Source organism: Moschus berezovskii, chromosome 14 (genome assembly GCF_049115385.1).
Source record: "Moschus berezovskii isolate FMDL1 chromosome 14, NW_MosBer_1.0, whole genome shotgun sequence".
NCBI classification, from domain to species: Eukaryota; Metazoa; Chordata; class Mammalia; order Artiodactyla; family Moschidae; genus Moschus; species Moschus berezovskii.
Window position 1 is genome coordinate 13561131 of NC_142473.1, and position 22703 is coordinate 13583833.

Below are 22703 nucleotides of genomic sequence, written 5' to 3' on the forward strand. Positions count from 1 at the left end.
AACAAGACTGGGAGAAGACTGTGGCTCAGATCATGAACTCCTTGTTGCCAAATTCAGACTGAAACTGAAAAGTGGAGAAAGCCACTACACCATTCAGCTATGACCTAAATCAGATAACTTATGACTATACAGTGGAAGTGAGAAATAGATATAAGGGACTAGATCTGATAGATAGAGTGCCTGATGAATTATGGATGGAGGTTCATGACACTGTACAGGAGACAGGAATCAAGACCATCCACAAAAAAAAGAAATGCAAAAAAGCAAAATGGCTGTTTAAGGAGGCCTAACAAATAGCTGTGAAAAGAAGAGACGTGAAAAGCAAAGGAGAAAAGGAAAGATATACCCATTTGAATTCAGAGTTCCAAAGAATAGCAAGGAGAGATAAGAAAGCCTTCCTCAGCGATCAATGCAAAGAAATAGAGGAAAACAATAGAATGGGAAAGACTAGAGATCTCTTCAAGAAAATTAGAGATACCAAGGGAATATTTCATGCAAAGATGGTCTCAATAAAGGACAGAAATGGTAGGGACCTAAGAGAAGCAGAAGATATTAAGAAGAGGTGGCAAGAATACACAGAAGAACTATACAAAAAAGATCTTCACGACCCAGATAATCACAATGGTGTGATCACTCACCTAGTGCCAGACATTCTGGAATGTGAAGTCAAGTGGACATTAGGAAGCATCACTATAAACAAAGCTAGGGGAGGTGATGGAATTCCAGTTGAGCTATTTCAAATCCTGGAAGATGATGCTATGAATGTGCTGCACTCAATATGCCAGAAAATTTGGAAAACTCAGCAGTGGCCACAGGACTGGAAAAGGTCAGGTTCCATTTCAATCCCAAAGAAGTGTAAAGCCAAAAAATGCTCAAACTACCACACAATTGCACTCATCTCATACGCTAGTAAAGTAATGCACAAAATTCTCCAAGCCAGGCTTCAGCAATACCTGAACTGTGAACTTCCAGATGTTCAAGACGATTTTAGAAAAGGCAGAGGAACAAGAGATCAAACTGCCAACATCCGATGGATCATTGAAAAAGCAAAGAGTTCCAGAAAAATATCCATTTCTTCCTTATTGAATATGCCAAAGCCTTTGACTGTGTGGATCACAATAAGTTGTGGAAAATTCTGAAAGAGACAGGAATACCAGACCACCTGACCTGCCTCTTGAGAAACCTGTATGCAGGTCAGGATGCAACAGTCAGAACTGTACATGGAACAACAGACTGGTTCCAAATAGGAAAAGCAGTACGTCAAGGCTGTATATTGTCACCCTGCTTATTTAACTTATATGCAGAGTACATCATGAGGAACGCTGGGCTGGAAGAAGCACACGCTGGAATCAAGATTGCTGGGAGAAATATCAATAACCTCAGATATGCAGATGACACCACCCTTATGGCAGAAAGTGAAGAAGAACTAAAAAGCCTCTTGATGAAAGTGAAAGAGGAGAGTGGAAATTTTGGCTTGAAGCTCAACATTCAGAACACTAAGATCATGGCATCTGGTCCCATCACTTCATGGGAAATAGATGGAGAAACAGTGGAAACAGTGTCAGACTTTATTTTTTGGGGCTCCAAAATCACTGCAGATGCTGATTGCAGCCATGAAATTAAAAGACGCTTACTCCTTGGAAGGAAAATTATGACCAACCTAGATAGCATATTAAAAAGCAGAGACATTACTTTACCAAGCAAGGTCCGTCTAGTCAAGGCTACGGTTTTTCCCGTGTTCATGTATGGATGTGAGAGTTGGACTGTGAAGAAAGCTGATCGCCGAAGTTTTGATGCTTTTGAACTGTGGTGCTGGAGAAGACTCTTGAGAGTCCCTTGGACTGCAAGGAGATCCAACCAGTCCATTCTAAAGGATAGAAATCCTAGGTGTTCATTGGAAGGACTGATGCTAAAGCTGAAACTCCAATACTTTGGCCACCTGATTCAAAGAGTCAACCCACTGGAGAAGACTCTGATGCTGGGAAAGATTGAAGGCAGGAGGAGAAAGGGGTGACAGAGGATACGATGGTTGGATGGCATCACTGACTCAATGGACATGAGTTTGAGCAAACTCCAGTAGATAATGAAGGACAAGGAAGCCTGGTATTCTGCAGTCCATGGTGTCGCAGAGAGTCAGACATGACTTGGCGACTGAACAACAACAAAGTAAACTGTCAAAAGGGCTGGAGACATTCGATGCATGATACAGGATGCTCGGAGCTGGTGCACTGGGATGAACCAGAGGAATGGGATGGGGAGGGAGGTGGGAGGGGGGTTCAAGATGGGGAGCACATGTACATCCAGGGCAGATTCATGTCAATGTATGGCAAAACCAATACAATAATGTAAAGTAATTAGCCTCTAATTAAAAAAAAAAAGGACTGGAACAATGAATCTCAGAAAGATGACTGCTAAACCTTCAGTTAACCACTAGCTTTCAAAGAGAAATTGCAAAAATTATATATAGCTGTCATTAATGATCATTTCTTCCAACACTGAGACATAAAACATTAAGAAAAGCATCAGGGGTCACTAGAACTGGAAAGATCATGTAAAACTTCTACTTCGAAGTTCTATATCTTATGTCTCCTGTTGAGTGAACTCTTTCCCTGAGTCTCGCTGGCAGGTCTTCTGAGAAGTGCAGTTATTACGTCTCCAGGCTCTCTAATGTACTAGAGAGAATGAGGAAATATTGCTATGTGCTGGCAAAAATAAGGCAGAGTATTATGTAATCATTGTTTCTATTAAGATCAGGAGCATTTTTTTATATTCAGTTCAGTTCAGTTCAGTTCAGTTGCTCAGTCCTGTCCGACTCTCCGCGACCCCATGAATCACAGCACGCCAGGCCTCCCTGTCTATCAGCAACTCCCGGAGTACACTCAAACTCATGTCCACAGAGTCAGTGATGCCATCCAGCCATCTCATTCTCCGTCGTCCCCTTCTCGTCCCGCCCCCAATCTTTCCCAGCATCACAGTCTTTTCCAGTGAGTCAACTCGTCGCATGAGGTGGCCAAAGTATTGCAGTTTCAGCTTTAGCATGAGTCCCTCCAATGAACATCCAGGTTTTTTATATTACATCTTCTAAAAACTTATGACAGGTGAGTCACTTTTCTGTGTTTATTTCATATCCCAAAACAGACCCAGGATTTAAATATTATTAATGCCATGAAAGAGTCATAGCTATTCTTTTTTTTCCTGCTCTTTGCCTTCTTCTTCCCTCCATACATCTCGTTTTCTTTCTTTACGTTGCTTCATCCTTTCTTTCCTTACTCTTCCTTTTGTTTCTTCCTGCCTTTTTTTGCTTTTCTTCTTTCTTTCCTCCATTCCTCTCTACACCTTTCCTACCTTCTCTACTTCCTATCCCTCTTCCTCCTCTCTCTTCTTTCCTTTCTTTCTTTCTATCAGGTCATTAGAATGGACAAAGGAGTTCAAGATGGTGGAACCATGCAACAGGTAAAATTTTTAAAAACGCCTTTGGAAGAGGAGGTTGAAGACGGGCGTGGGGACACACCCCCATCCCTGATTGGCCCTGGATATAACCAATAAGGATAACACGGATACCAAGCTCTATCTGCATTGGGCTTATCCAGTCAGACACCAGGGGGAGCTTACAGAAAGTGTAACAAGGGAAGCCAAGAGCTATCGGTGTGCTTCTTCATGACTTGGCCTGCCATGGCATCTCAGGAGTGTGCTGCCTGCTTCCCACTTGAACTGAAACTGAGCTCTATCTGAGTTGTAACTAGTTTGTCATTACAAATACTGCGTCATGTCTTCTTCATAAAATGCTGTCTGAGTTACAAGTGGTCCACCATTCCAAATATTTGCTACAACAAGACAGGAACTGATGGGGAGGAGAAAACAAAACTGAAACTTCCTTCCATACTTACTTTTTAAAATCTCACCAGACTCTCAAGTGAAATTTTGTTCTACTCAGTGGTAAAATAATATGCTACACATTCTATCACAATAGCAATAATAAAAAACACCTTCCAGATATCAAAGTCCAAATGTGTGTATGGATAGATGACAGATGAATAGATAAGTAGGTGGATAGATAAACAGATTATAGCCTTGTTTAATTTCAACTTCTCATACTCTTGTAAAATGAGATATCCACTTTTTAAAGATGATGGAAACAAAGTACATAACAATTAAGGCTAAGTTTCCACAGTTGGTAAGTTTACAGCAGAAATTCAATCCTTGTTGTTTATTATTCCAAAGCCTGTAGTCTTTCCATCTGTCAAAATTACATCAGTTCATTCAATAAAGATGACAGTTTTTAGGGAAAAGGATCTATATCTTATTAATAATTTTTCTGTCTGGGATTTACTATGTAAACTAAGCTTAGTACAGAAAGAATAACAATTTCATACATCTACTAGGAGAGATAGCAGCAAGCTGCTGCTGCTAAGTCACTTCAGTCGTGTCCGACTCTATGTGACCCCATAGACGGCATACTACCAGGGTCCTCTGTCCCCGGGATTCTCCAGGCAAGAATACTGGAGTAGGTTGCCATTTCCTCCTCCATGGTAGAGATGGAGACCCTAATATATTTTGTAGGATAGATTTGAGACATTCAATTAACTAAGCATTCGAGGGTTCCATTGCTTGTATATAAGCAGGATTAAACATAAACTTTCTTATATTTGAAAACTACTCCAGGAAAATCATTTTGGTTTTTATTTTCCATACTCAGTTTTCCCTGGTATCTATATAAAGATATAGAAGAACATGGCATAGTCAAAATGTCAACATTTCCTGTTGTTGTAAATTCTTTCAACAATAGTATATTCAATAAACATTACTATTTGTCTTTCAAGTATCAGGTATGACATTTTTGTATACATTCATATCACCTGAAGTGTTTGAATGTTTATAGTTTGCAAATGCCTACTATCATGCTAGCAAAAGTATATGTAATATAAACCTAGGCACTCCATATCAGTACACAACAGATTACTGTTATTTCCCCTCTAGATTTAGGCTAATATAGTTTTCTTTGTATCCTTAGGTACTCCAACTGGAAAAAGATTAGTTCACCAGCATATCTTCTATGAACAAACTGATACTGAAGATCACCCCCTTGGTAGTGAACTTAAACCACCCCCTCATCTCTACAACTGGCAGACAGATCAATGCTTAGATAAATGCTAGGAAATTCATACAACTTCCAATTATATAATATTTGACACTTACTGCATGGAAGGAAAGTTATGACCAAGCTAGACAGCATATTAAAAAGTAGAGAAGGTGGGAATAAAAGGAATATTCCTCAACATAATAAAAGCTATATATGAAAAACCCACAGCAAACATTATCTTCAATGGTGAAAAATTGAAAGCGTTTTCCCTAAAGTCAGGAACAAGACAAGGGTGCCCACTCTCACCACTACTATTCAACATAGTTCTGGAAGTTTTGGCCACAGCAATCAGAGCAGAAAAAGACATACAAGGAACCCAAGTTGGAAAAGAAGAAGTAAAACTCTCACTGTTTGCAGATGACATGATCGTCTACACAGAAAACCATAAAGACTCTACCAGAAAATTACTAGAGCTAATCAATGAATATAGTAAAGTTGCAAGATATGAAATCAACACACAGAAATCCCTTGCATTCCTATACACTAATAATGAGAAAATAGAAAGAGAAATTAAGGAAACAATTCCATTCACCATTGCAACGAAAATAATAAAATATTTAGGAATATATCTACCTAAAGAAACAAAAGACCTATATATAGAAAACTATAAAACAATGGTGAAAGAAATCAGAGAGGACACTAATAGATGGAGAAATATACCATGTTCATGGGTTGGAAGAATAAATATTGTGAAAATGAATATATTACCCAAAGTAATTTATAAGTTCAATGCAATCCCTATCAAGCTACCAACGGTGTTTTTTACACAGCTAGAACAAATAATTTCACAATTTGTATGGAAATACAAAAAAACTTGAATAGCCAAAGCAATCTAGAGAAAGAAGAATGGAACTGGGAGAATCAACCTGCCGGACTTCAGGCTCTACTACAAAGCCACAGTCATCAAGACAGTATGGTACTGGCATAAAGACAGAAATGTAGATCAATGGAACAAAATAGAAAGCCCAGAGATAAATCCATGCACCTATGGACACCTTATCTTTGACAAGGGAGGCAAGAATATTCAATGGAGAAAACACAGTCTCTTTAACAAGTGGTGCTGGGAAAACTGGTCAGCCACTTGTAAAAGAATGAAACGAGAACACTCCCTAACACCATACACAAAAATAAACTCAAAATGGATTAGAGAGCTAAATGTAAGACCAGAAACTATAAAACTCCTAGAGGAGAATATAGGCAAAACACTCTCTGACATAAATCACAGCAGGATCCTCCATGACCCACCTCCCAGAATATTGGAAATAAAAGCAAAAATAAACAAATGGGACCTAATTAAAATTAAAAGCTTCTGTAAATCAAAGGAAACTATAAGCAAGGTGAAAACACAACCTTCAGAATGGGAGAAAATAATGGCAAATGAAGCAACTGACAAAGGATTAATCTCAAAACTATACAAGCAACACCTGCAGCTAAATTCCAGAAAAATAAATGACCCAATCAAAAAATGGGCTAAAGAACTAAACAGACATTTCTCCAAAGAAGACATACAGATGGCTAACAAACACATGAAAAGATGCTCAACATCACTCATAATCAGAGAAATGAAAATCAAAACCACAATGAGGTACCATTTCATGCCAGTCAGAATGGCTGCTATCCAAAAGTCTACAAGCAATAAATGCTGAGAGGGTGTGGAGAAAAGGGAACGCTCTTACACTGTTGACGGGAATGCAAACTAGTACAACCACTATGGAGAACAGTGTGGATATTCCTCAAGAAACTGGAAATAGAACTGCCATACGACCCAGCAATTGCACTCCTGGGCATACACACCGAGGAAACCAGAATTGACAGAGACACATGTACTCCAATGTTCATCGCAGCATTGTTTATAATAGCCAGGACATGGAAGCAACCTAGATGTCCATCTGCAGATGAATGGATAAGAAAGCTGTGGTACATTTATACAATGGAGTATTATTCAGTAATTAAAATAATACATTTGAATCAGTTCTAACGAGGTGGATGAAACTGGAGCCTATTATACAGAGTGAAGTAAGCCAGAAAGAAAAACACCAATATAGTATACTAATGCATATATATGGAATTTAGAAAGATGGTAATGATAACCCTGTATATGAGGCATCAAAAGAGACACAGATGTATAGAACAGTCTTTTGGACTCTGTGGGAGAGGGAGAGGGTGGGATGATTTGGGAGAATGGCATTGAGACATGTATATTATCATATGTGAAATGAATCGCCAGTCCAAGTTTGATGCATGATACAGGATGCTCAGGGCTGGTGTACTGGGATGAACCAGAGGGATGGGATGGGGAGGGTGGTGGGAGGGGGGTCAAGATGGGGAACATATGTATACCCGGGGCAGATTCATGTCAATGTATGGCAACTATGTAATGGCAATAATGTAAAGTAATTAGCCTCCAATTAGAATAAATAAATTAAAGATAAAATAACTAAAATTTAGAGACATTACTTTGTCAACAAAGGTCTGTCTAAGACAAGGCTATGGTTTTTCCAGTAGTCATGTATGGATGTGAGAGTTGAACTGTTAAGAAAGCTGTGCGTTGAAGAATGGATGCTGTCCAACTGTGGTGTTGGAGAAGATTCTTGAGAGTCCCCTGGATTGCAAGGAGATCCAACCAGTCCATCCTAAAGGAGATCAGTCCTGAGTGTTCATTGGAAGGAATGATGCTGAAGCTGAAACTCGTATACTTTGGCCACCTGATGCGAAGAACTGAGTCACTGGAAAATACCCTGATGCTGGGAAAGTTTGCAGGCAGAAGGAGAAGGGGATGACAGAGGATGAGATGGTTGGATGGCATCACCAATTCAATGGACATGAGTTTGGGTAAACTCCGGGAGTTGGTGATGGACACTGAGGTCTGGCATGCTGCAATCTATGTGGTTGCAAAGAGTCAGACACAACTGAGCAACTGAACTGAACTGAACAAATTATTTAAGTCATTCTATTTTCATTCACATATCTATGTTTTTTTTGGTATACTTTATATAACAAAGTTTCTAGGAATTATTTGAAAATAGTATCTTCCAAAAGACAGAAATCTAAAATACAGTTAACATTAAATAGCTGATTTTTACAAGTGGCGAAATACTTATCTTTATAACAAACATCTTAGGACAAATTAAGATTATATTAGTGAATAACAATTTTGGAGAGAACTCTTCAGTCTCCCATCATGACAATTAGGAATTGTACATTCCCAATGATTTGGATACACTACACTTAAAAAACTATTGTGGACATTCCAGTTATTAGCAAGTCCTAATATGCAGCCATAATTATCTTTATGCCATGTCCTCATTTTTTAAGTTGCCAACTCTGGATACCACACTATAAATATCATAACAAGTAGCAAAGCTGTTAACATACACAATACATATATGCAACTAAAGCATGTGAAAAGGACTTTTCTTTCTTTCAAATTTCTATGCAATTTTCAAGAATATTAAGGACGAAAAATTAAATTTCTCATTTCTTTATAACGATACATCCCACTCTATTTTTATCAGTTGTTGTACTCTTTTATTTACAAACATTGCTACTAAGAATTGGGGATAATTTTTTTTTTTAGGGGATAAGAATTCTGCCAATTCTGAAAATCTATAAACCTAGAGCCACTCGGCTCTTCTCTAATGGAATGAAGCTCCTTCTCTTGGAACTGAGCCAATGTCTATTAAATAGCATTGTGTAAGCTATTCAGTGAAACATTTCTTTGTCAGAGGCTGAACTCAAGACCATATATATATACACGTTAACACTTATTATGGGAGGAATTTAATTGATTGTGTCAAATGAAACTGTCAGTGTCTTCAATGAATGTTTTTAGTAGTTGTAGTGACAGACTAGGTATCTACATGAAAAAGGGCTTTATTTAGAGTGACACTGTGAATTCACTCTCATCAGATGCATCAACTCTAATTAACTTATGTCTTTTTGGAGTACTCAGTCTGTCTCATTTGTTTCAACTGTCTCCTATTCTACCAATATTCTTTTCAATTATCCAGACAGAATAATAGCATGAGTGACATAACAAGAGTTAAGTAAAGTATGCTCTGCTCAAACCTGTGTCCATAGGTTCCCTGTATAGTAAAATGTTTCCTAACCTCAACATGAAATCTAGATATATTAATAGGTTGACAAAAAGTCTCTTCTCAAGAATTAGAGTTCTGTTGAATGACTTGAATTTAACACAGTTCAGCTGGTAATTGATAAAATGCACTTGTTCACAGGTGGCATAGGCATTTACTCTCTTCTATTTCCATCTGCTAATATGTCTACCGTAAATTTAAAATTGCATATCCATCATCCATCTGGAAGTGAGCATTAGATCCCAAATCATCTTACCTGCAGCTGCTATGCTGTGTTCAGTTGTCTTTCTCTGAAAATGTCACAGGCCTCATAAGTAAAGTTCCTAAAACTGCAAAATTCATTTAAGTTGTCTGCATATAATTTATCTCTGGTATCACTGATATTAGATAAGTAGCATATTAACATAGAGTTTGATTTGCTAAAATCCTGCAAAGATTAAGAGTTGAAGACAAAATGCTTGATGTACAGGAAATAACACCTTTCAAATGTGTACATATCTTCTGTAGTTAGAACATAAATTATTATTTTAATTTTATTTTCTATACTCTCAGATAATTCTTGTAGTAACAAGCAGAATTATGATGGCAAAATTTCGCTGAAAAGTCTGTCGAATATTAGAATATGCCAATGGACATGGGGAACTAACTCTTTTCTACAGTTTGGGGTTTCATTGTCAGAGAGTTTCAATCTACTTCCTTCTATTTTCTCTCCCCTTATTTTCTAGTGTTTGAAAGATGAAAAATTGATGTTGTTTTTAATCCATAAAATTAATTTAAAGATACCTGGTGCAGTTAAGACCTTCAATAAAAATGAAAGACTGGTATCATTTCATGGAATGAATGAAAACACCTGAAATGTAAAGTTTTCTATAGTGATCTGCGAGAACATGAATGTGACTAGCAGAAAGTAAACTGCATGTTAGACTCTTGAATTTACAGTCTCCTATAGAACTGTTCTCTAGATTTAGTCACTTTCCTTCTGTAATTTTCAAGCCTGATGAAACTGAAAGCATAGAATAGATATAGGAAAATACTTTTCATTATTTCAAATCAATTAACTTGAATTAACCTGACAAATTAAAGGACAAATCCATAGTAGCCTTGAAATTAGGAATGATATTGTCAATATTTTACGAATAATTAGAAAACAAGAACAGACGTTTCCATATCCAAAATGGACTGACCTCCTGAGTTGATTATCTTAAAATATATCATACATTTTAGAGTTAAGTAGCACACAATGGCAACGGCAAGCCACTCCAGTACTGTTGCCTAGAAAATCCCATGGATGGAGGAGCCTGGTAGGCTGTAGTCCATGGGGTCGCTAAGGGTCGGACACGACTGAGCGACTTCACTTTCACTTTTTACTTTCACACATTGGAGAAGGAAATGGCAACCCACTCCAGTGTTCTTGCCTGGAGAATCCCAGGGACGGGGGAGCCTGGTGGGCTGCCGTCTATGGGGTCACACAGAGTCGGACACAACTGAAGTGACTTAGCAGCAGCAGCAGCAGCACACAATGGATTAAATTGAAATAATCTCTCATGCACACTTGTGAATATTACAAATGTTTCTAATCATGTGTTATAAAACAGTTTAAAGTATTCATTTTAAATATTATTTAACTACACAATGCTTATTTTTACTCAAAATAGATGTAATTGATATTTAATGATTTGGGTTGTTGTTGGGTTGGTGTTTTTCCTATACATGACTTTCTGCTGATACAACCTAAGTACTGCCTTCAAACTCAAGCTGTCAAAAAACATACAATCCATCCCCTAGGATGTTGGTTGATAAAGATATGAAACAAGAGGCTATATGAGAGTACTGTTTCTCTTATAGTTTTCAGCAATTAAATACAATACTTATGTACTTACCAAACTCATATCAAACTAAAATTTTAATAAAAACAAAATATTTTACTATTTTCACTTCAATATTTTACTATAATATTTGTAGATTGTTTGTGTTTACTAGTACAACTAAGTTTATTTTTTAAATTTAAAATAAAAGTTATATCAAGTAAAAAAAAATCTTTAAAATATTGAGTTGTTAAGGAATTCTATAAATGGCACACACAGGTTTACATTATTTTTACATTATTTTATATTATTTTACAATATTTTATTAAATTATTACGTTATTTTTTCCTTCAACATTCCTTTAAATTTCAAAGGTATATTAATAAAAGATAAACTGTACCTTCTGTCTGAAAACAGGGCCCCAGTTATAAACTTCAGAAAGGAACTGGTTCTGTACAGATATCCTTTTGAACAGTCATCCAAAAAATGATGCTTAGTAGATCTTGAGTGACACTAAACAGCAATCCTTTAAGGTCACCTGTTAAGAAAATATATCTGCTATTATGGTTACAAATATTTTTTTTAACTTTCCACTATTTGAACAAAATCTACTTTTCTTACTAAATATTTTACATAATTGTTCAGTTTAGCTATTCAGAAAATAACTATGATATTTACCAGTATCAACAGATGTTTATAATTTGTCTAAATACTGTATATTTACTGAGTTGTTACATCACCAGATTTAATTTTTCCTTTATAATTTGTATTTACTAAGAAACAGAAAAGAATATCAAAGCTAAATTTTCAAGGACTTCAAAAGCTTCAAGAATACTGGAGTGGACTGCCATTTCCTACTCCAGGGGATCTTCCTGACTCAAGGAACGAACCCTGGTCTCCTGAATCTTCTGCACTGGCAGGCCGATTATTAACCACTAGTGCCACTTGGGAAGTTCTTCACAATGTATACAGATGTCAAATCATCACGATGTACACTGTAAATATCTTACAACTTTATATGTCAATTACACCTCAATAAAACTGAAGTAAAAAATAGCACATTAATTAATCCTTTTATTTCAGCTTTTGGGAAGCTTTTATAATTCTTTACTGTTTTTAGCAGTCACATAATTAAGTTGTTTTTATTTTCCATTTATTTAGGGGATTTATAATATTTATTACTTTTAAAGCTAGTGACTTTCATTTTTAAATATGTTAGAAAATCATGTAAGTGTATGTAACTGCTGGTATTCCCATCTCTTGAAGACTTTTCCACATTTTCTGATCCACACAGTCAAAGCCTTCAGTGTAATCAATAAAGCATAAGTAGATATTTTCCTGGAACTCTCTTGCTTTTTTGATGATCCAACGGATGTTGGCAATTTGATCTCTAGGTTCTCTGCCTTTTCTAAATCCAGCTTGAACATCTGCAAGTTCAAGGTTCACGTACTGTTGAAACCTGGCTTGGAGAATTTTGAGCAATACTTTACTAGCTTGTGAGATGAGTGCAATTATGCGGTAGTCTGAGCATTCTTTGGCATTGTCTTTCTTTGGGAATGGAATGAAAAGTGACCTTTTCCAGTTCTGTGCCCACTGCTGAGTTTTCCAAATTTACTGGCATAAGGAGTGCAGCACTTTCACAGCATCATCTTTTAGGATTTGAAATAGCTCAGTGGAATTCCATCACCTTCACTAGCTTTGTTCGTAGTGACGCTTCCCTAAGCGAACTTACTTCGCGTTCCAGGATGTCTGACTCTGGGTGAGTGATCACACCATCATGATTATCTGGGTCATGAAGATAATTTTTACATAGTTATCCTGTGTATTCTTGCCACCTGTTCTTAATATCTTCTGCTTCTGTTAGGTCCATTCCATTTCTGTTCTTTATTGTGCCCATTTGCATGAAATGTTCCCTTCAGTTCAGTTCAGTCACTCAGTCTTGTCCAACTCTTTGCAACCCCATGGACTGCAGCACGGCAGTCCATCACCACCTCCAAGAGTTTACTCAAACTCATGCCCATTGAGTCGGTGATTCCATCCAACCATCTCATCCTCTGTCATTTCCTTCTCCCACATTCAGTCTTTCCCAGCACCAAGGTCTTTCCAAATGACTTAAAGCTCTTGGTATCAGGTGGCCAAAGTATTGGAATTTCAGCTTTAACATCAGTCCTTCCAATTAACACTCAGGACTGATCTTCTTTAAGATGGACTGGTTGGATCTTTTGCAGTCCAAGGGACTCTCCAGAGTCTCCAACACCACAGCTCAAAAGCATCAGTTCTTCAGTGCTCAGCTTTCTTTGTAGTCCAACTCTCACAGTGATACATGACTACTGGAAAAATCATAGCTTTGACTAGATGGACCTTTGTTGGAAAAGTAATGTCTCTGCTTTTTAATATACTATCAAGGTTGGTCATAACTTTCCTTCCAACTAGCAAGCATCTTTTAATTTCATGTCTGCAGTCACCATCTGCAGTGATTTTGGAGCCCAAGAAAATAAAGTCTGTCACTGTTTCCATTGTTTTCCCATATAATTGTCATGAAGTGATGGGAGCAGATGCCATGAACATAGTTTTCTGAATGCTGAGCTTTAAGCAAACTCTTTCACACTTCACTTTCACTTTCATTAAGAGGCTCTTTAGTTCTTCTTCACTTTCTGTCGTAAGGGTAGTGTCATCTGCATATCTGAGGTTATTGATATTTCTCCCTGTAATCTTGATTCCAGCTTGTGCTTCCTCCAACCCAGTGTTTTTCATGATGTACTCTGCATATAAGTTAAATAAGCAGGGTGACAATATACAGCCTTGAGGTACTCCTTTTCCTATTTGGAATCAGTCTGTTGTTACATGTCCAGTTCTAACTGTTACTTCCTGACCTGCATACAGATTTCTTAAGAGGTAGGTCAGGTTGTTTGGTATTCCACCCTCTTTCAGAATTTTCCACAGTTTACTGTGATTCATATAGTCAAAGACTTTGGCATAGTCAATAAAGCAGAAATAGATATTTGTCTGGAACTCGCTTTCTCGATGATCCAGCTGATGTTGGCAATAATTAACACTGCTTTATGCTATATAAGAAAGTTGCTATGAGAATAAATCACAAGCTTTCTTATTACAAATAAATATTTTCTAATATTTCTATTTTTGTCTATAGATGATAAATGTTCTCTAAGCTTAAGGTGATAACCATTGATAATCATAAATGTAAGCCAAATCATTATGGAGAACACCTTAAACTTCTGCAAACATCTAAATAATATCTCTCTAAAACTGAAAAAAAAATATAATACCATTCATTAATGATTTATTCCATATTTGAAAGAGAAGTAATTACATTTAACATGTTTCTTCTCATTGAATAAATGTCATTTACTTTTTCTAATTATTAATTTGTAAATTAATCCATTGATTTTTCTTTCTTCAAATATTGTTGCTACTGAAAGCAAGGAATAAAAATATTGAATCTTTCCAGAATGAATTAGGTTCTATTACTTCATTTGTGAAAAACAAAGAGAGACTTGGAGTGATTCCAGCGGTAAACTGAGACAACTCACTTGCAATAGCCAATTGATACTAAGAAAGTTTTTAAGGTACATTAAGAGTCTGATGCTAGGAGGGATTGGGGGTGGGAGGAGACGGGGACTACAGAGAATGAGATGGCTGGATGGCATCACTGACTCGATGGACATGAGTTTGAGTGAACTCCGGGAGTTGGTGATGGACAGGGAGGCCTGGCATGCTGTGATTCATGGGGTCACAAAGAGTCAGACACGACTGAGCGACTGAACTGAACTGAACTGAACTGAACTGAATATTCAATTCAGCCTATATGGGGATATTTAAACCCAGAATCAATAAACACTATAAATTAGGATTTTTAAAACTTACTCATTTGGTTGTTTTACCAGCACATCACTGCTAATCACCACCTCAAAGTGTGAAACCAGAGCACATTTTAATTAGAATGTAAACACTATCATCTCTTAGAGGCAGAGAGCAAAAAATGCAGGCCCAGGTCCATGAGTTAATTATAAAACTAGCTGAGCTCCAGAAAGATGAGTTTGCATATCTAACAAGTCTGTTACCCCAGGGTCAGAGTTTTGATTGGGAAGGAGTGAGATGCTGAGATTCATAAGAGGGACGTCTGGCTAAACCTCTCAGGAATACTGAATCCCATATACCCTCTGGGCCTCCTGATGTTGTCTACCCCTTTCAGGTAAAGATGTAGATGTGTGTGTGCTCAATCACTCAGTCGTGTCTGAGTCTTTGCAACCACAAGGACTGTGTGAAGCCCGACTTTCATTACTGGATCAATAGTGCTTTCACTTAGTTTTGTGTCTTCAGAGGCTCCTGTGACCAGCTGACCAAGACAGAGAAAGGCAAAGAGTAGGTCAGGGACAGATCTGATTTGTGTGTACATCGTGAAAATGAGCCCGCCAGGCTCCTCTGTCCATGGAATTTTCCAGGCAAGAATAATGGAGTGGCTTTCCACTGCATTCTCCATTGCAGCGTCCCAACCCAAGGATCAAACCAGCATTTCTTGCATTTCCTGCACTGGCAGGCAGATTCTGTACACTGTGCCACCTGGAAAACCCTGAAAGTTGTAGACAACACATCCCAAATCAGACATGATCAGAACCAGAGAGTAATAAAGTGAATTGGATCAATGGTTCCCATTGTCATGTGTATCAGTTCAGTTCAGTCGCTCAGTCGTGTCCGACTCTCCGCGACCCCATGAATCACAGCACGCCAGGCCTCCCTGTCCATCACCAACTCCCGGAGTTCACTCAAACTCATGTCCATCGAGTCGGTGATGCCATCCAGCCATCTCATTCTCCGTCGTCCCCTTCTCCTCCCGCCCCCAACCTTTCCCAGCATCAGAGTCTTTTCCAGTGAGTCAACTCGTCGCATGAGGTGGCCAAAGTATTGCAGTTTCAGCTTTAGCATCAGTCCCTCCAATGAACATCCAGGATTGATCTCCTCTAGAATGGACTGGTTGGATCTCCTTGCAGTATAAGGGACTCTCAAGAGTCTTCTCCAACACCACAGTTCAAAAGCATCGATTCTTCGGCGATCAGCCTTCTTCACAGTCCAACTCTCACATCCATACATGACCACGGGAAAAACCATTGCCTTGACTAGACGGACCTTGGTTGTCATGTGTATACCTGCATTCTATCTTTCTTGTACTCTGTCTGGTTTTTCTATGCAATGTTATTAAAGATCTGTGTCAGAGGAGGTAGTCCTGACTTTCATTACTGGATCAATAGTGCTTTCACTTACTTTTGTGTCTTCAAGGCTCCTGTGACCAACTGACCAAGACAGAGAAAGGCCAAGAGTGGGTCAGGGACAGATCTGATTTGTGTGTACATCGTGAAAATGAGCTATATTATGACAGGCTGATTCTTGAAGATATACATGGTAGAAATTCTTTCAAAGAACAGAAGACCTGGTCATTAAATTTGTGTTTAAAGAGAAGCAGATTAAAGTAAGAATATATAAATGGGTCATGGATAGGAATTGGGCTAACATGAAAAGTGACTATGGATAATAGCAAATCCAAGATTTGGCGTTAGCAATCTGGAGATCCAGAAGAACGAAGGGCATAGACCCTGCTGAAAGCCAGCACACTCCAGACCCAAGAAGAACCAATGTTTCAGTTCAAGTCTGTGGGCAGGAGAACACTGATGTTCCAACTGAAGGCAGGTGGGCAGAGGAATTCCCTCTTACATGAAAGTTAGACTGTTTGCTTTATTCAGGCCTTCAATTCCCTGGATGTGACTCACCCACATTAGGGAGTGCAATCTGCTGTACTTAGTCAAAGGATTCAAATAATCTCCTTCAGAAACACACTCACAGAAACACCTAGAAAAATGTTTGACCAAATGTCTCTGCAAACACTGTCCCAGTAAAGTAAACAATAAAACACTAAGTATCACATTTTTTTAACCCCACGTCCTCCTTTCACTTTTCCCTATTTCATTTTACCCAATAAAACCACATTCCTCAAATAGGTATCTATGACTGTCTTCATTTTCACACCTCATTCCCTTTTCCATTAATATCTCCCTTCATTCCCAAAATTCCATCTTGCTTTTTGGAACTTTATTTTATTCTCTATCAGAATCTTAAGTGTGCATTTCATCAAAATTCATTCTTGGCCTTTAATCTTTACTCTATAATCTCTTCTGAGGAAATCCTTGATTTCATCATATCTCCTAAACAAAAACAAATGCCAAATTTATAACCATTTTTTTCTCTTGGATTTTTCAAAATCACGATAAGATTAACATATCTAAAATTGAAACCAGGAACAATATTTGCTTCCCTTCACCTGTTTGTTCAATTTTTGCTTCCCTGTCAACCATTAACAACAACCATATCACCTTCCACCATTCTCTATCTCAGTGAATGATTCCATCATCTTTCCATCTTGTGAAAGCCACAAACCTTAAGGCTTTCTCAGATATTTCATTCTTTCTTAACCATAAATTCAGTAGTTTATCGAATCATGTTTACTGGATCCCTATATATTTCAGAACGTTGTCTTCTCTATTCCCACTACCATTCATTTAAATGAACATATTTTCCTCATTTGCAATTGAAATCAGCCTCCCTGCTTTTCACTGTGTATCCACTTTAAAATATTGTTCATGAGACGTACAGATGGCCAAAAAGCACATGAAAAAAGTGATCAACTTAACTAATTATCGGAGAAGTACAAATCAAAATGACAATGGATGTGAGAGACGATAAAGAAAGTTGAGCACCAAAGAACTGATTTTTTTTAAATTTATTTAATTGGAGGCTAATTACTTTACAATATTGTATTGGTTCTGCCATACAGTGACAGGAATCCACCACGGGTGTACATGCGTTCCCCATCTTGAACCCACCTCCCTCCCCATATCATCCCTCTGGGTCATCCCAGTGCACCAGCCCCGAGCATCCTGTCTCATGCATCGAACCTGGACTAGTGACTCATTTCACATATGATAATATACATGTTTCAATGACATTCTCCCAAATCATCCCACCCTCGCCCTCTCCCACAGAGTCCAAAAGACTGTTCTATATATCTCTGTCTCTTTTGCTGTCTCACATACATGGTTATCGTTAGCGTCTTTCTAAATTCCATATATATGCATTAGTATACTGTATTGGTGTCAATACAGTATACTAGGATTGACTGTCAAGCCAGTCAATCCAAAAGGAAACCAATCCCAAATATTCATTGGAAGGACTGATCCTGAAGCTGAAGCTCCAATACTTTGGCCACCTGATGCGAATAACTGATTCATTGGAAAAGACCCTGATGCTGGGAAAGACTGAAGGCAGGAGAGGTAGGGGACAACAGAGGATAAGATGGTTGGATGGCTTCACCAACTTGATGTACATGAGTTTGGGGAAGCCTGGTGTGCTGCAATCCACCAACTTTATGGGTTCATAAAGAGTTGGACATGACTGAGTGACTGAACTGAACTGAATCACCTCATACTAGTCAGAATGGCCATCATCAAAATTTCCACAATCAGTAAACCCTTCTGCACCAATGGTAGGTATGTAAATTGGTATAACTAGTATGGAGAACAATATGGGGCTCTGTATAAAACTAAAATAGACTTACTGTATGATCCAGCAATCCCAGTTCTCAGCATATACCTAGCAAAAACCATAATCCTAAGAGATACATACACCTCAGTATTCATTATAGCACTATTTACAACAGCCAAGACATGGAAGCAACCCAAATGTCCATCTACAGAGGAATAGATAAAGAAGATGAGGTGCATATATACAGTGGGATATTGTATATTCAGCCATAAGAGAATGAAATAATGCCATTGGGGGCTTTCCTGGTGGCTCAGTGGTAAAGAATCCACCTGTAATGCAAGCAACGCAGAAGACATAAGTTTGATCCCTGGGTCAGGATGATCCCCTGGAGAGGGGCGTGGCAACCCACTCCAGTGTTCTTTCCTGGAGAACCCCATGGAGACAGGATCCTGGTGGGCTACATTTCACAGGGTTGCAAAGAGTCAGACAAGGCTGAAGTGAGTGAGTCAACATACGCATAAATCGAAGTAGAAATCATCATACTAAGTGAGGTAAGTCAGAGAGAGAAAGACAAATATGTATCACTTATATGTGGAATCTAATGTAAAAAATGATACAAATTAACAAATTAATTTATTTTTTAAACAAACAGACCTGCAGGTATCAAAAACAAACATGTTTCCCAAAGGGGAAAGGTGATAGGAGGGATAAATCGGGAGCTTAGAATGAATACACACACACTACTATATACATATCAATAACTAAATGGGCACACTGTATATCACAGATAATTCTACTCAGCCTTCTGTGATATCCTATATAAGAAAAGCATCTTAAAAAAAGAATGAATATAAGTGTATATTCTACTGATTCATTTTGTCATACACCTGAAAGTAACAAAACACTGTAAAGCAACTATACTCCAACAAAATTTTAAAAAACACAATGAAATATTCTCCATTCTGTAGCCAGAATGATAGTTAGACTGAAAATCAGATAAGTGGCTGGAGTTTTTTTTTTTTCCCTTATTTATATGTTTTTGTAATTTATATGCATAAAATTTATTTCCTCTGTGTGTATATAATTTTCTTATTATGTTCTATTCATTGTGCTAGTTACTAGAATTTCAAATGTGAACAAAATAAAGACCTGTCCTTAAGTGGATCCAGTGAGACAGGAGGACTGGTGAACAGCCAGTTTCAGTCAGTGCTGTTTGATAAGTTCTGTAATAGAGGTCAGCCTGGCACTTAAGTATCACAGGAAGGTGCCCAGTCCATTGTTGAGCATTCAGGGAAGGCTTTCAGGTGGAGGTGACTTTCATGCTGAAGATGACAGTTGGACATAAATGGGTATAGTTGTGGCTAGGGATATGAGTTGAATTATGTGGATAGGGATCTTGTTTGCTGCATTATGTAACTTAGAATTGTTTCCCAGGTGGTTATGAGAATTAAAAAATAGCTTACTGAAAAAATACCAATGGCAATGCAATTTTGAATACTTCCACACACATTAAGTATCACAAACACTTCCAATAATATGGGTCATTTAAGCTTCAACATGGTTTTACCAATGTCAAATCTCCCCCACCCCCCGCAGCGGCCTATAGCACACAGAAGGTTACAGAGTAAGTAAATGCCAGAATCCAGAAAATCACACATCAATCCATTTTTTTTTCTGTAAACAGGTTATAAAATTCTGTCATTACTAAACAGACTTCATTGATCTAACACTGTAAAAACTGCCCAAATATTTAATTAAAGTCAAATACTCTTATTTGTCTCTTCAAGGATATTTAAAACCTTAACTTTTAAGTGTTGGTTATTGTAGTGAACCATTTAGGAAATATAGTCAATTTTTAATGATACCAGGTGGATCATCCTAATTTCAGATTAACTACATCCCACTGACACAATTTCTTCCCCACCCTGCTGCCACCTGTCTGATACCAAATTCACTCAGCTGTGGACACTGACAGCTGGTTCTTCAGAGGGGAGTGGGGCAAGCAGGCATCAGGTGAAAACGACTCATTAGCAATGAAATGGAAAAAATGTGCAGACTTCCCCGCAGACATTTTGGATGAAGCATAGATTTTTCTCCCAAGGCTTCTCTGTTATGTTTGAAAGCTAATTGCAAAATGATAATAATAATGTATTTAATTTTATAAAGCTTTTGAAGTTACCATGATGCAATGCCTTCAGATTTAATTTATTTATATTTCCTCAAAACCAGTTGAGGTTTCCATTTGGACATGAATCCTAAAGGCTGAAAGATAAATACCCTGATGTTTTGGCTTTCTGTGCATGTCCAAGGTTACTGCATTAGAAAGAACCCTGAGACAGGGAGTTAGCACACTGAATTCTAGTCATTCATTAACTACACAAAACCACATAGTTCTCTTAACTCCCCTGGACATCAGATTGTATGTGAAGAAAAGAGAACTAAATGAGCACAGTGTTTAAATTATGCTTAATTATAGATATTTATCTCTCCTGTTTCCTTGGAATTCTCTGGTGGCTCCGATGGTAAAGAGTCTGCCTGTAATGCAAGGGACCCAGGTTCAATCCCTGGGTTGGGGCGATCCCCTGGAGAAGGGAATGGCTATCCACTCCAGTATTCTGGCCTGGAGAATTCCATGGACAGAGAAGCCTGGCAGGCTGAAATCCATGGGGTCACAAACAGTCGGTCACACCTGAGTGACTAACACTTCACTTCCCTTTCCTGTTATTTACTGGAAGTTATTAATAGATGACTTATTCCTCTCAAATATCTATTATATTTTTGGATTTTATACTACTTAAAGATCTTTTCATTGGGTATGTGAAATAGTAATAAAGACAAAGTTTTATGCCTGAACCTTCAAAATGGAGTTTTCAGAAAAGTGCAAAGACAGCTCAGTTTTCATGAAATTAAAAATACAGACTTATTATAAAAATGTCTCATATGCTACAAAGCATTAATGATTGAAACATTTATAGAAACATTTTAGTGTGAATTAATAGTTGTGCAATGTCTCCTAAAGGCACTTCAAACCATGGAAAGTTATTAATGTTTAGCTAAAAAATTTTTCCCATTTCTAAGACCAAAATGGTTGCAACACTAAAATAATAAGAAATAAGCTTAACACACAAAAAAAGAGTTCTCAGTGCACAGTGACTTCCTAATAGTAAACTGTAATGTGTGCCTTTTAGGACTTTGGTTCTGAAGAATATGTCCAAATGTTACTGACACACTGATGTGCAAAAAAAGGAAATATTATATATATATATATATATATATATATGAAAACAATAAGACAGATTGGTAGAGCTTCAAAAATAAAACTTTTCTAAACCCAGGTTCACCTTTTATTATCTGAATTCTTTTCTCAAACATGTTCATGAATCTTCAGACCTTCCTCATTTCCCAACAGTCTGAAGCTCGGGCATTAGCGGCAACCACTAGAAGCCACACTCTTACATCTGTCACTATTAGTTAAGAACACCATCCAACTTCAAGAAAACTAGAATATTTCTCCTTTAGACGCTTTTGCTTCCTCAGTGAGGGGGTCAAAAGGGTTGCCTACAGCAAGTAACTAAGCACAGAATTGGTTGCTGAAATATTCTATTTCACAAAACCATGAACTCCCAGACTAGCCTTGTTACTGCTTTTTGTCATACACTTACCACACACGTCTTCTACCTTGAAAAACTTGTATCTCCCCTAAGTCCAATGTCATGAAACAGAACTGTTTTTCAGACTCTGCAGCAAATATCTTCACAAAGGAGACAGCAGGCTGAAGTCAGTTTTTATAGACTTTATTCTCCTAGGGCGCTGAGAATCTGTGAGAGCAAGTAATGCTGAAAAAGGTCTTTCGTGCCTTTCTAACACTGGCACTGCAGCTGTTAGCACTTCTGGTGTCAAGGTACAAATGTCATGAAGGTACTGTCAGTAAAGTAACACCCGTGAAAAACAGCCTGGCAGTCTGGCTGGCCGCCAGCGCCCATAATCATCTTGTTATATGCTGCTCCGAGCCGGACTTCTGTTATCACCATTCCCTCCGATAGCTCTTAATTGAAGCAAAGGGATTTGCTTCACATCAATAGACTGAAAGGGTATTTCTGAACTCTTTAAAAG

The 22703-nt window shown here is 37.8% G+C and overlaps 1 long non-coding RNA gene across 1 annotated transcript in view; it reads right to left on the reverse strand.

Moving 5' to 3' along the window:
* Window positions 1-22703, reverse strand: part of LOC148775540 (uncharacterized) — a 728183-nt gene that overhangs the window by 315557 nt on the left and 389923 nt on the right. Inside the window, exon 2 of the long non-coding RNA XR_016039033.1 lies at window positions 11440-11577. This is a non-coding gene — a long non-coding RNA (uncharacterized LOC148775540). The remainder of the gene's footprint in view (window positions 1-11439; window positions 11578-22703) is intronic.